Here is a 13466-nt window from a genome sequence, read left to right as displayed (position 1 = left end):
TGTGTCTCCCGGAGAAGAAGCAGGCGTCTCCTCTGTGCCACGTTCCCAGTCTCCCCGGTCACAGAACCGACCGGAGTGTGGCCCTGGCGTCCAGTTGCTGGTTGCAGGTAGAGTGCCTGCCCGCCACCAGGGCTCTTGGATTAAGGACCAGTTCTGGTGCAGGGATGAGCCTCCGGCCTGGTGCTCGCAGGGCGGTGGGGGCTGCTGAGATCCTGGGCTGTCCCCGGTGGGAAACCCCTGCTCCGGGGACCCTTCCCAGGCCAGGGAACCTGTGATAATTTAGCACCGATGGGTGGGTGTCCAATAAGGACCTTCCCTCCCCCTCTTCTTGGCTGTTCATGGATTCAGACATTAGAGGGGGGAAACCAATCCATGGCCCCTTCGGACTTCTGAGCCAGAAACCGAGGGGGGACATACTCAGACTCACTAATTAGTTGCCGTTTATCTGAAATCCGGACTTCAGTGGGAGTCCTATACTTTGATTTGCTAAATCTGGCAGCCAGAAAGCCAGTGTGGATTGGGACGTTTGTTACAATGGGCCGTGGCAGCCCCATCCGTGGTGATGCGGAGGCGGGAGTCTGGCTTCCACCTGCACAGGGTCCCTTGGGCCAGAGATGCTCAACAGCCCTGGGGCCAGATCCTGTGTCCTGAGGGAGGAGAGGGGGGTGAGGGAATGAGGGATCAGTGCCACTGCCTGAGGGCCTGTTTGGACCCAGCCAACGGCACCGTGGGGGACACCGGACCGGCCTGAGGTGTGGGCAGCGAACCTGGCACCCAGCTCGTCCCGGAGAGATGGGTGATGGGGGCCGGGCTGGGCAGGCGGTGGGAGCCACCACCTCCCTCTGCCCCTTCGGGCCAGGATTTGACCCCAGCCAGAGTCCAGGCTGCCACGTGAGGGCCACGGGAAAACGTGGGCTCGGAGGTCACCTTCGGCCTCCATGCTGGGGGACGAGCCTGACCGGACCTGGGCTCAGAAGCAGAGGGGACTCGGGGCAGTGAAGGCTGGAGCCCAGGATCAGCTTCATGTCAGCATCACCCTGTCCCCTCCTGTTCAGGGCCGGCACCGCTGTGGGTGCCCCAGAGATGGCCCGAGGCCCGGCCCCAGGTGCCCTGGGCTGTCCCAACCCTGCCACCCTCAGCCTCCCAGACCCCGGGCCTGGGGCCCACGTGGCCCCGTGGGGCCCTCCCAGGACGGCCGGGGTCCACGGGGCCGCCCTTGCCCGGGGCTCCCTCCGCAGGAATGGGGACCCACGTTTCAGTTCGTCCAGCCCCTTCCCGGCAGGAGTGAGTCCTGGGCTCTCCTCACTGTGCCACCCACGAGCTGTGTGGCCTCTTGAGTCACTGAACCTCCCTCCTGACAGCTATCTGCTAGTCAGCTGGGTGAGGCCAGTAGAGCCTTTCTGGAAGGACGCCTTTGCATTCAGACAAGGAGAGCTGATGTGGATCCGGGCTCCTAAGCCCCTCCCCGTGAGCTCACAGGATACACATTGTTAATGCCCCCATCTGACAGATAAGGAGAGCACACACAGGCAGGTGATGAACTTGTCCAAGGTCAGGGGCCAGGCCGGGCACCCCTCAGTGCTCTCATTAACAGCCTTCGACCTTGGGCAAGGGCCTCAACTGCTCTGAGCCTCTGTGAAATGTCCACATTGTTTTCCACCCAGGGTGGGGGGAGGGCGAAGAAGAACCGTGAGGTCCCCAAAGGGAAGGGAGGCACCAGGCTGTGCCGGGGTGAGAGTGCCCACTGTGCATCCCCCAAAATGGGCAGTGGGGCACCCTTCGGCTCCTAAACACAGCTTTGCAGGGAGTGCCTCCCGTCCCCTGGGCCCCCACGCTGTACTTGGGCTTCCTTTCCTGTCAGCTGCCTCTCTGTGCCCACAGGTGTCCCCAGGACACGGGAAGGAGCCAAGTCCTCAATAAATATTTGCTTAATTAACTGAAGAGAAAGGGAGGGAGGAAGCGGGGGTTATGGAGATGCATGGCTTCCAGAAGATCCTTCTTCAGGGCAAGATTTGGGGAAAGAGACTGGCTTCTGTGGGCATTTTTGTTTTTGAACGTTTTTTACTGGGTAGTCAAAAAAGAGAGTATTATTGCTGACAACTCTCCCCAAGAGAGAAAGAACGAGAGAAGGAAGGAAGGAAACAAGGAAAGGAAGGAAGGAAGGAAGGAAGGAGGGAGGGAGGCAGGGAGGGAGGGAGGGAGGGAGGGAGGGAGCCATCTGCGCTGGCTTACCACCTAACAGTGATTGTTCTGTTTGGAGTTTCTGAGCGCTGGGCCTCTGGGTCATTAGAAGGGAGAGGGAGGGCGGCATCTGGACTGAGGAGGGGTGGATGGGGAGGAGGGCGGGCCAGAGCGCTGAGGACAGAGACCAGCAGGCGGCAGGCGACAGCTGCCAAGGGGAGCACAGGCTGGAGATGGGCCGGAACCGATGCTCGTCCTCCAGACGAACATCTGGGTGTTTTCTCCACCCGGGCCGTGGTTCACCGACGGAGAGGGAGCCCATCCACCAGCCGGGATCGCTGCCTGTCCCGGGGCTCCTTCGCTGGTGACCGTACTGTCCTACCTGTGTCACCGATCCCAGGTCCTACCAGAGCTTCCGTGCTTTTGTGCTGGGCGGAGTGAGACCAGCGACACAGAGAGCAAAAGACAGATACATCGTGGAAGTTGCGGGGAAGAGGGCCCCGCAGACCAGGCGGGGATCCAGCTCCAAGCCCTCTGGGGCCCAGCCGCCCTGCCCCCTCCAGCGGCTCCCCCTGCCCCAGCGCCAGAGGAATATGCAGGGGTGGGGAGGGAGGTCCCCGTGCAACCACGCACGCGCCCACCATGCATCGCTGCGCAGAGGCTGGTGTGGGTCCCCATGCGGCCCTCCGGGGAGGCACAGAGGACAAGCACCCCGGGGGGGGGTCCTCCCCACACACCAGCAGTCCCAGTCCAGAGCACCGGGAGCCCTGCAGGCCCCGTGTCACCCGCCAGAGGTCAGCCGCCGGCCGCATTGGTGGCGTGGGAGCCCCGAGCCTGCCTGGGTCACACGGGCAGGAGGACGGTGTGGGTGGGACAGCTCAGGGACAGGAAAGCCAGCCTCCCTGGGACTCTGGTGGGCTCTGAATATGGGGACATGGGGGGCCCCACATTGACCTGATGGCCCCCACCTCCAGTCCGGTCCCTCCTCCCCCCCATCCCCTCAGGTACTTCCAGCCTCAGACAACTAAGTGACACTGTCCCAAACTGTCCCCAGGGAGAGAAAAGGGCCAAAGGGGGCTCCGCAGCTGCGGGAGGCCTCCTTCCTCCAGCCACCGCTCTCGGGCACGACCGGGGCCACCCCACCCCTGTCCCCAGACGTGCCCCCCAGATCGCGGTGCCCCCTCCGAGACAGCTTCTGGCCCGAGGAAGCCTCCAGACTCGGGGGGCCACCCCACCCCATAGTTGTGGGGCTCTGCCTCTCTCATCTCATCTGGCTGAGCGACCCAGGCGCCCCGAACTTAACTTTCTTAAAGTAAAACATTGTAAACATTAGCACTGTGAAAGACTCCTCCTGTTTATTAAGCACCTACTGTACGTATATGGCGGGCACTCTGGTGACATGTCGATTAACCCCAAGACGTTCCTTGCCAAAAAAAGTACATAATTCCTAGTTTACAGGTGAAGACATATTGAAGAGGGTAGAAAACTCGCCGGACGACATGCAGCTCGTGGGTGGCACAGTGAGGAGAGCCCAGGACTCACTCCTGCCATGAAGGGGCTGGACGAACTGAAACGTGGGTCCCCATTCCTGCGGAGGGAGCCCCGGGCAAGGGCGGGCCCGTGGACCCCGGCCATCCTGGAAGGACCCCAAGGGGCCACGTGGGCCCCAGGCCCGGGGTCTGGGAGGCTGAGGGTGGCAGGGTTGGGACAGCCCAGGGCACCTGGGGCCGGGCCTCGGGCCATCTCTGGGGCACCCACAGCGGTGCCGGCCCTGAACAGGAGGGGACAGGGTGATGCCGACGTGAAGCTGCTCCTGGGCTCCAGCCTTCACCGCGCCGAGTCCCCAAATGTCCTCAACTGCAGGCCCTCGGTCAGAGCTGTCGAGGGTCTCCTCGTTCTCCCCACCCCAATGCCCCCTCCTCCCCTCGGGGACAGCAGGTCTGGCTTTGAGATGACTTCCCCGCCCAGCAGACCCCACAGAAGGCCCGGCTCTGCCCAGACCCACAGCCTGGGGGGCAGAGCCCCTCTCCGCGTATGACAAACATGGGGGCCGACCCCCCCCCCCCGGGCCAAATGCCCCTGTCCACAGTGGCTTTCTTCTGTTTGATTGCCCCGTTGTTTTACGTCCCCAGCAAAACTCTTGAACCCAAGTGGAATCCACATCCGGGAGAAGGGCTGTGTTTGCAGAGGGCTAACAGGTCTGGGAGGGTGGCCCTCTGTCTGTCTCCACTGGTCCCCGCGCTGGGTCCACACTCAGCCTGCTGTATTGAAGGCAACTCACCCCCCACACTGAGGGGTGACCGTCTGGGACCAACCATCCATCCCTCGTCCTGGAGGCTGTGAGTGCTGCCTCCCTGCCTTCCCCGCCCCCACAGTCCACAGGAATCCCAGACAAACTTTAATCAGAGGTACTCTATTAATTAAAACCCTCCCGAATTAACTCAAAACGGATCACAGATCTAAGTCCAAAATGCAAAGCCGCAGAGGTGCCTGGCTGGCTCCATCAGTAGAGCAAGTGATTCTTGATCTGGGGAGTCGTGAGTAAGAGCCCCACGTCGGGGGTAGAGTTTACTTTTAAAAATATATGCGGGCGCCTGGGAGGTCCAAGCATCCGACTCTTGATTTCGGCTCGGGTCATGATCTCACAGTTCATGAGTTCGAGCCCCCCATCGGGCTGTGTGCTGACAGCTCAGAGCCTGGAGCCCGTTTCGGATTCTGTGTTTCCTTCTCTCTCTCTGACCCTCCCCCATTCATGCTCTGTCTCTCTCTGTCTCAAAAATAAATAGACGTTAAAAAAAAATAATAAAAAAAAAATCAAGTCGATTAAAACACAACAACCACCAAGCAAAAACCCTCCAATGACTTCCTGCTGTACTTTTGGATGGAACTCAACTATCTTAAAGCCCAGGCTGACCTGGGCCAGGCTCACTCCCTGCCTCCGAGCCCGCGGTTCCTCACTTGCTCCCCAACAGCCGGTCACGTGGGCCTTCTTACCGTCCGCACACCTGCCATGCCGGTCCTACCCCAGGGCCTTCGCACTAGCCGTCCCCTCTGCCTGCAAGGTGCTGCGCCCTGACCTTGGCAGGGTTAGCTAATTCCTATCATCCAGAACTCAGATCAGACGTCACGTCCTCAGAAAGCCCTCTCTTGCCCATGCATAAAATCTGTGCGTCCCTTCCTGCCCCCACCCATCAAGGTCTCTCTTATCCAGCTTTGTTTTCTTCCTGCTGCTTGGTGCTATCTGAAATCACCTTCTTTATCTGTTTGTTTAACTGCTTGTGGACCGACTCCCCATTAGAATGTAGACACCATGGCTCGGTGACTTTGTCCGGCCCATTCACGGCTGTGTCCCTGCGGGAGAATGGCCGCCAGCCCCCTGTGCTGGATAGTCGATCAATATTTGTTGATTGCATAAACGAAGTAATGAATGGCAAGATGGAGTCTTAACTCTGTGCGAACTTGGTGAACGTCTCAGGATCTCTGTCTCTTCACAAACTCGATTTTCCATCCAGCTCCAAAGCACTAGGAGAGAGCGAAGGATGGGGGGCTTCTCCCTGGACAAACCCTCGTCCGCCTGAGAGGCTGCAGGTTCCCACCAAGGATGGCCTCCCGGGGACCGGGAAGGGTCGTCAGCTCCCCAGCTGTGGCCCACCTGCCCCGGAGCCCCTGGAGCACCAGGCTCATGCGGGCAGGGCCGTTCCTCGTGCAGCGAGCCCTGCTGTGGACCGGGAAGTCTCTGCACCCGCCTGGGGCCCCAGGTCCGCACAGGGGCCCAGTTGGTTCTGTGCTGCGGGGCTGACCCTGAGCCTTACTGAGGAGGTGAGCCCGACTTCATTTCCTTCTCCGGAAAATAGCTCTGAGGTGTGCGGTCTCCCCAGGCCCAGGAGAGGCTCTGCCCCCACCCTCCGGGAGCCCACAGGGGCCCTCCTCCCCCCCCCCCCCGCCACGTCTCCAACCCCAGGCCCCCGGAGCCCCACACGCCCCCCATGCTCTGTGCAGTGGGCCCACGGGGCTTTCTTGCGGGAGAACAAAACTCCAGTTAGAAAGCCTCAGCCCTAAAGTCAAAACTGCAGTAACACGGAAAGTGAGGGAGGGCCGGTCCCCAGGGCTCCGTGTTCCCCGTGCGGGGCTCCAGTGTCCTGCCCTGAGCCCTGGAAGGGAAGGAGGCTGCGGGGGAGGTGGGAGGCCGGGGGAGCAGTCTCGGCACCTGCGGGCCGGCGTGACCACAGCCCCCCGGGGTGGCTGAGGGAGCCTGCGCGGGGGCACGGGCAGGACCAGTGAGCTGCGTGACCTTGGGCAGCCCGGGGCCCTCTCGGGACAAGAGGGATTCGAACCGCGCGTGCTCACGTCCCTCCAGCGACGCCGGTTCGAGACCACGGCCGTCTTCCCTGGTCGGGGATCATCCAAGACGTGTCTCTGTTTCATTTTGAGTCCATTTTTACAGCGAGAAGCATCCGCTCTGTGTGAGCAGCAGTTGAGTGAAACAGAAGCATCCGCTGGGGTGCGTGCATGTGCGTGTGTGTGCGCGTGTGCGTGATGGTGCAATCCCTTCCCTGCAGCACTGGGGACCGAGGGGACATGAGCAGGCTAGCGGTGGTCCCAGGAGATGTTCTGGTGTCTCCGGAGCAGGGACAGCTGTAGGGAGACTCCAGACACGGGGAGCCTGGGGACAGCAAAGAAACAGAACGGGAGACACCACAGCCCCGACCGGCGGCGGCCGGAGGTGACCCCCATGACCGCACTGGTGGGACAGATGACTGACTCTGCAAGGTGGAGGCAGCCGCTCCAGCCACGACCTTCACCTGCCGCGCGCCTCCCCACTCCCCTGGGTTCTGGTTCCGGAGCCCAGCCCCCTCCACCCGGATCACTTGTGGCCTCTGTCGCTGGCCAGGCCTCTCCTCCGCCTCGTCCTGCGAGCTCCCCGCACCCCCGCGCCCCTCCCCAGACTGCCTGCCCTTTGCTCTCTGGTCCTTCTCTTCCCCTTCTCCCTGTGACGTCCCTGTCCCCCAGACTCTGTGTGTTATGGGCTGAATGGTGTCCCCAGAACTCATGGGCGGAAGCTCTAAGCCTCAGATCTCAGAACGTGACTGTACTCAGAGGTACGGCCTCTAAGGAGGTGACTGAGGCAAAACGAGGTCGCGTAGGTGCCCACAAGGGATTTTCGTTGCTGAAACCCCCCGGGCTGGGGGACTTCTCTATACAGTCCGAGGAAACGGATATTCTGGTGTCCTCACTCGGACGCGCAGAGCCCTAACTACCCGGCTCTAAGTTACGCTGAGGCTAGTGCGCCCACACCTGGGGCCTCGGCCTCTGCTTTCCCTCACCTGCCCCCGGTGCCCACCGAGCCCCTTCTCAGCGAGTGCCAGGGTGTTTATCGAGCACACAGGGTGAAGCCTGTGGGGGGGGGGCAGCTTATGTGCACAGTGATCACACAAACTCTTTTTTTTTAAGTAGGTTTCACGTCCAGTGCGGAGCCCGACACGGGGCTTGAACTCATGACCCCGAGATCAAGACCCGGGCTGCGATCAAGAGTCAGATGCATAGCCGACTGAGCCACCCAGGCGCCTCTTAAATTCAGTTTTTACAGTTTTTTTATGCTTATTTATTTTTTGAGAGGGAGAGAGAGCGAGCGAGCGTGGGGGAGGGGCAGAGAGAGAGGGAGACACAGAATCCGAAGCAGGCTCCAGGCTCCGAGCTGTCAGCACACAGCCCGACGCGGGGCCCGAACCCACGAACCGTGAGATCGTGACCTGAGCCGAAGTCGGACATCCAACCGACGGAGTCCCCCAGGTGCCCCTGCAGTCTCCTTTCTTAAGTGGAAATAGGCCCGCCCTCCACCCCCTGCTTAAAATCCCCGTGGGTGCTCCCACCTTCGATCGTGGGGTCCCACAGCTGTGCCACGCCGGCTCTGGACGCCTGCCACGTGGAAGACGCTACCGACGCCGAGTGCCGGCGGGCAGCCCCCGCCTGGCACAGGCACCTCTTCCCTCTGGAAGGTCCCCTTATCTTTCAGGCCCAATCCGCAGCGTCACCGCCTCTGCGGGCTCCTCGCGAGCACCTGCCGTCCGCTCCCGGCACTCTTACCGCCTGTTGAGCGTTGACCGCCCGGAGGGACGGCCTTACGGCCGTCCTTCCACATCTCCTTCCCCCACCAGATCGGAAGGCCCTTCATGGAGGAAGAGACTGGGTCACGTCCGCCGCTCTGGTGTCCCGCACACTGTGGGGCTCCGGGCGTGCAGATCGAGTAAATCACTGACCGGTGACCTCACGCGAGTCTCCCACCGAACCGGGCGCTGCCTCCGCCTCCGCCCGCGTCACCTCCCACGGCCGGGGAAGGACAAGGTGGCTTCAAGGCCACCTTCCGTCTCTGCCTTTCCTGTCCCCTGACCCCGCGGTCCCCGGGGTGTCCGACCCCCAGGGCTGCCCTGGACATCTCAGGATACTGACAGCAGCTCGGTGAGGGTCTCGGTTAGCGAATACTTGGTAGCTCATTCCAGATAAGCCGTAAATAAACGCCTCCTGACAGTAACGGCCACGTCTTTTCTCCGTCTTCGGCTCCTTTCTGGCGTGTCTCCTCCGGGGCCCAGGCGTGTTGGCTGTGGCCACAGCTCGACTCCGTCCAACAGCATCTCTCAGACTCACAGGACGTGCCAGGAGGCGCCCCCCCCCCGACCACCCGAGGACTCTGAGGTTTGGGGTGGGAGACGAGGACCCGCCAATTCAGACAGGCGACCAAGACGAGGCCGGGCGCGTGCGGGCGAGGCTGGGTCTGGGGTCTGGGCTCAGGGAGCATCTTGGAGAGCAGAGGGCAGTAAGAGTGGAAACGGGACTCAAGGCTGCTTTCCCCTCCACTGACCTCCATGAAAAAAGGCAGGTGATTGGGGCGCCCGGGGGGCTCGGCCGGTTCAGCGTCCGACTCTCGGTGTCGGCTCAGGTCACGATCTCACGGTTCATGGGTTCGAGCCCCCGCATCGGGCTTTGTGCTGACAGCACGGAGCCTGCTTGGGATTCTCTCTCCCTCTCTCTGCCCCTCCCCTGCTCGCTTGCTCTCTCTCTCCTTCTCTCAAAATAAGTAAACAAACTTAAGAAAAAAGAAAGGCAGGCGACCGGGGGCACCGGCTGGCTTGCTCGGTGCAGCGTGACTCTTGACCTCCGGGTCGTGAGGGTGAGCCCCACGCTGAGCGTAGAGATGACTTTAAAAATAAGGGCAGGTGATCACTTGGTTTGAGAACCAGTCTGGAGCCGGTGGTGCCGGGAACAGGGGCCGTGGCCACCCCCTCCCCCCCACCCCACCCCCGACCAGAGCTCTGGATCTGGGACCTGCCTTCCTAGCTGTTATGTTCCCTGAGCCCCAGATGCCTTTCCGATCCCCATGAGAACAAGAGCAACTCCTGATCATTGGAGCAGCGTCCTGTCGGACCGAGCCCAGCAGGTGAGTTCCCGGAGGACAAAGCAACTTGCCTCAGGTCACGTGGCTACCAAGGGATGTGACTCTCCAGACCTCTTGCTGAGACCAAGGAGAAGCCTGGACACGGGGGGGGGGAGCGCTCCACAAGGCCTTCACTCAGCCGGGCCACCCAGGAGGCAGCGAGGGGTGCGGGCGGCCGAGAGGTCACCTGCCTGCACACCGGGGACGGTGATGCTGGGGGCAGGGGCAGAGGCTTGGAGGAGGAAGATTCAAAAGCTTCCTTCTAAGGGATACTAAGCCGCTTTGTCACTGTGTCGCGGGGAATACGTGAAATCACCTGTCACAGCTGGCAAAGGCAATGAGATGGCTCCTGTGTCCCTGCAGGGTCTCCTCACGTGTCCGGCGACCTGGGGCCTCAGCGGTTAGCGCCTGGTGCCCTCTAGTGGCGCAGCGGGGCAGTGGGGCACCGGCAGCCAGAGCACAACGTCCTCCTGGGCCTGTCCCTTTGTCAGGGGCACGTATGGGAGCCACCTGCTGTCCCTGAGCACTCTCTGGGGGACAATGGGGGACACTGGAAAGAGGAAGTGGGGTCTGAAGGCTGGGATTCCGGCCCCAGCTGCCTTAAATAAGTGCCTTGGATTCTTCATGTGAGCGAAGGGATACCCACGCCCCCTCCCCGCCCCCCGCCTGCCTCGGGGACCCTGGAGAGACAGGTGACAGCTCCTCGCCAGGTCAAAAACATTGCTGAAGAGCAAACTATTGCGCTCATGAGAAAACAAGTGACAGCGCAGGTCCCGGATGCCAAGGATGGATGGAGGGCTGGTGTGGGGGAAGGGGCTGGGGCAGGGGAGCCAAGGAGGAGAAGGCGTCCCCCGCAGAGGCGACGGTGTAAGTGCGGCCGGGGAGGGCAGCGGGGAAGGGCATCAGCAGAGACAGACACGTCCGTGCAGGGCAAAGTGAGCCTCCGGGGAGAGCCAGGCCATGGGGTTGGAAATGCTCACTTCCCGACCCTTTCTCTTAATCCAAAAGGCAGGTAGGTCCGTACTGCCCAACCCGATCTACAGACTTGATGCTCTGCCTATCAAAATTCCAGGGGCATTTTTTCACCGAAATAGAACAAACCATCCTGAAATTCGTGTGGACCCCCAAAAGATCCTGCACGGCCGAAGCAAAGCTGGAGGCACCAAACTATGTTACAAAGTTACGGTAACACAAACAGTATCGTGTCCGCGGGAAGACAGACACGTTGATCGAGGGAACAGAACAGAGAGCCCCCAAATAAACCCACACGCATACGGGCAGGTAATTACGACAAAGGATTTTTTTTAATTTGACACCAAAAGGAGAAGGCACAGAAGTGAAAATCGACAAGTAGGACCACATCGTACGAAAAAGCTTCTGCACAGCTCAGGAAGCAATCAACAAAATGAGAAGGTGGCCTACTGACTAGGGGAAGACAGCATATCCGATTAGGGGGTTATAGCAGAAATAGATAAAGAACCCACACAGCTCAACAACAGCAACAATCATTTCATCAGAAAATGGGCAGAAGATCGGACGAGGCGTTTCTCCAAAGAAGACAGACGACAGCCAACAGACACGTGGAAAGATGCTGAACATCACTCACCATCAGGAAAATGCAAATCGAAACAATGAGATACCACCTTACGCCTGTCAGAATGGCTGAAATCGTAAGGACAAGAAAACGAAGGTGAGGATGTGGAGAAAGGGGAACCCTCGGGCACTGTTGGTGGGAACGCAGACTGGTGCGGCCACCGCAGAAAACGGCGCGGGGGGTCCCCCAAAAATGAAAACCAAATATTACTCCACTTCTGGGTTTTCATCTGAAGGAAACGAAAACGCTAACTCGGAAGGGTGTCTGTCCTCCCACGTTCGCTGCAGCGTTATTTACAATCGCCAAGACACGGGAACAGCCAGCCATCGACAGGTGAACGGACGAAGAAAATGCGGCGTAACTATAAGGGAATATTACTAGGCCATAAAAAGGAGTGAAACTTTGCCGTTTGCAACAAGGACGCATCTCAAGGGCATTATCCTAAGTGAAATTCGTCAGATAGAGAAAGACAAATACTATAGGATACGATCTCTCTTACATGTGGAATCTTAAAAAACCAAAAACCAAAAACCAAAACCAGGATCCTAGATACAGAGGATAGATTGGTAGTTGCCAGAGGCAGTGGCTGTGGGGTAGATGAGATGGGTGAAGTGTTTTTCTTGTTTAGTTTAAATGAATTGAAGAGGGGCGCCTGGGTGGCTCAGTCGGTTAAGCGGCCGACTTCAGCCCAGGTCATGACCTCGCGGTCCGTGAGTTCGAGCCCCGCGTTGGGCTCTGTGCTGACGGCTCGGAGCCTGGAGCCTGTTTCAGATTCTGTGTCTCCCTCTCTCTGACCCTCCCCCGTTCATGCTCTGTCTCTCTCTGTCTCAAAAATAAATAAACGTTAAAAAAAAATTAAAAAAAAAGATAAATGAATTGAATAACTTGTATTTTTTTTTTTTTTTAAGTATAATTTAGGGCGCCGGGATGGCTCAGTCGGTTGTGTATCCGACTTCAGCTCATGATCTCGCGGTTCGTGGGTTCGAGCCCGCGTCGGGCTCTGTGCCGACAGCTCGGAGCCTGGAGCCCACTTCGGATTCTGTGTCTCCCTCCCTCTCTGCCCCTCCCCTGCTTCTGCTGTGTCTTTCTCTCTCTCAAAAATCAATAAAAGACTTTACTGACTCAGAATGTCAGCAACTAGGAATTTGAAGTTTTCCCCATTAAAAAAAAAAAAAGGGAAGTAGGAATATTTGCTTCTACGAAACAGAAAAAACTAAAACGTCTACTTCCTGAAGCACGTTTCCCGGAGGCTTAATACCGTCAGAACAAGGTTCCCACCCTCCAGAGTAGGCTGTGAGGAGGCCAGTCCTGACCCCCTCAGCTTTCTAGGTCTCCTTCCCAGGCCCCTGCCAGGGACCCCTGCCTCCACCCCAGCTCCTCACCAGCCGGGCCTTCCCGCCCTTCCTCCCGCGGAGGGCCCGTCGGAGGGGCGAGGACAGCTCAGGGCTTCAGAAAACGGGTCTTCGGTTTAGGCCACGGGCTTTCCTCCTCACTGGCTGCGTTCCTAGCTTCTCCCAGCTCCAGTGTTCCCATCAGTAAAATGGGGAAATACTAATTCCACCATAATTCTCAAATTAGGGGCGCCTGGGGGCTCAGTCGGGTAAGTGTCCGACTCTGGGTTTCGGCTCAGGCCATGATCTCACGGTTTGTGGACTCGAGTCCCACGTCGGGCTCTGCGCTGACAGCGGGGAGCCTGCTTGGGGATTCGGTCTGTCTCCCTCTCTATCTGCCCCTCCCCCACTCATTCTCTCTCTCTCTCTCTCTCTCTCTCTCTCAAAATAATAATAATTCTCAACTTAAAGATGAAATGAGGCCGTGTATCTCGCACAGGTAACATCTCGCCTGGCGCTCGGTCGATTCAGGCACTTCGCCCGTTTTAGGTCACACGGGAGGAGCTGTTGACCAGGAACAGCGACAGGGTGTGCCGCCTGGTAAGGGCTACCTGGGCACAGGGACGTGTCCCCAGGCGGCCGGCGGAGAGCGGCGCAGACACTCCCCCCCCTCCCCCCTTCTAACTGGGGATGCTGGGTCTGCACGCTGGCCGCCACGACCTCAAGGGAAAGAGAGAAAGAAAATCAGGTGAGAAGACAGCCTCGATGCCACTTTCCGGAAGTAACTACTGGTAACAGTGGGGCCGAGATTCGTACCGTTTCCCAGGAGAGCAAGACTGGGGCAGCAGAGAAGGGAGTTTCGGGGGTCCAGAGAGAAGCCAGCTGCGGAATGGGGATTGAGGCCTGCTCTGGTCCTGATGGAGGGGGGGGG

General features: G+C 59.5%; 1 protein-coding gene and 1 long non-coding RNA gene across 2 annotated transcripts in view; one reads left to right on the top strand and one right to left on the bottom strand.

The window, feature by feature from the left end:
- Window positions 1–2097, top strand: LOC121015166 (uncharacterized). The gene is made up of 2 exons (XR_005783670.1): window positions 1–107; window positions 1882–2097. It is a non-coding gene; the product is annotated as an uncharacterized LOC121015166 (long non-coding RNA).
- Window positions 2098–4783: 2686 nt separating this feature from the next.
- The window catches only part of PYCR2 (pyrroline-5-carboxylate reductase 2), a 13837-nt gene continuing 5154 nt past the window's right edge, over window positions 4784–13466 (bottom strand). The window contains exon 8 of the transcript XR_005783669.1: window positions 4784–4796. The gene's annotated coding sequence lies outside the window, so the exon portion shown is untranslated. The remainder of the gene's footprint in view (window positions 4797–13466) is intronic.

This window comes from Herpailurus yagouaroundi, unplaced genomic scaffold (assembly GCF_014898765.1).
Source record: "Herpailurus yagouaroundi ecotype Mexico unplaced genomic scaffold, PumYag 205, whole genome shotgun sequence".
In the NCBI taxonomy this organism is placed as follows: Eukaryota; Metazoa; Chordata; class Mammalia; order Carnivora; family Felidae; genus Herpailurus; species Herpailurus yagouaroundi.
The sequence above is the reverse complement of the archived record's forward strand: the minus strand, read 5'-3'. Positions and strand labels throughout refer to the sequence as shown.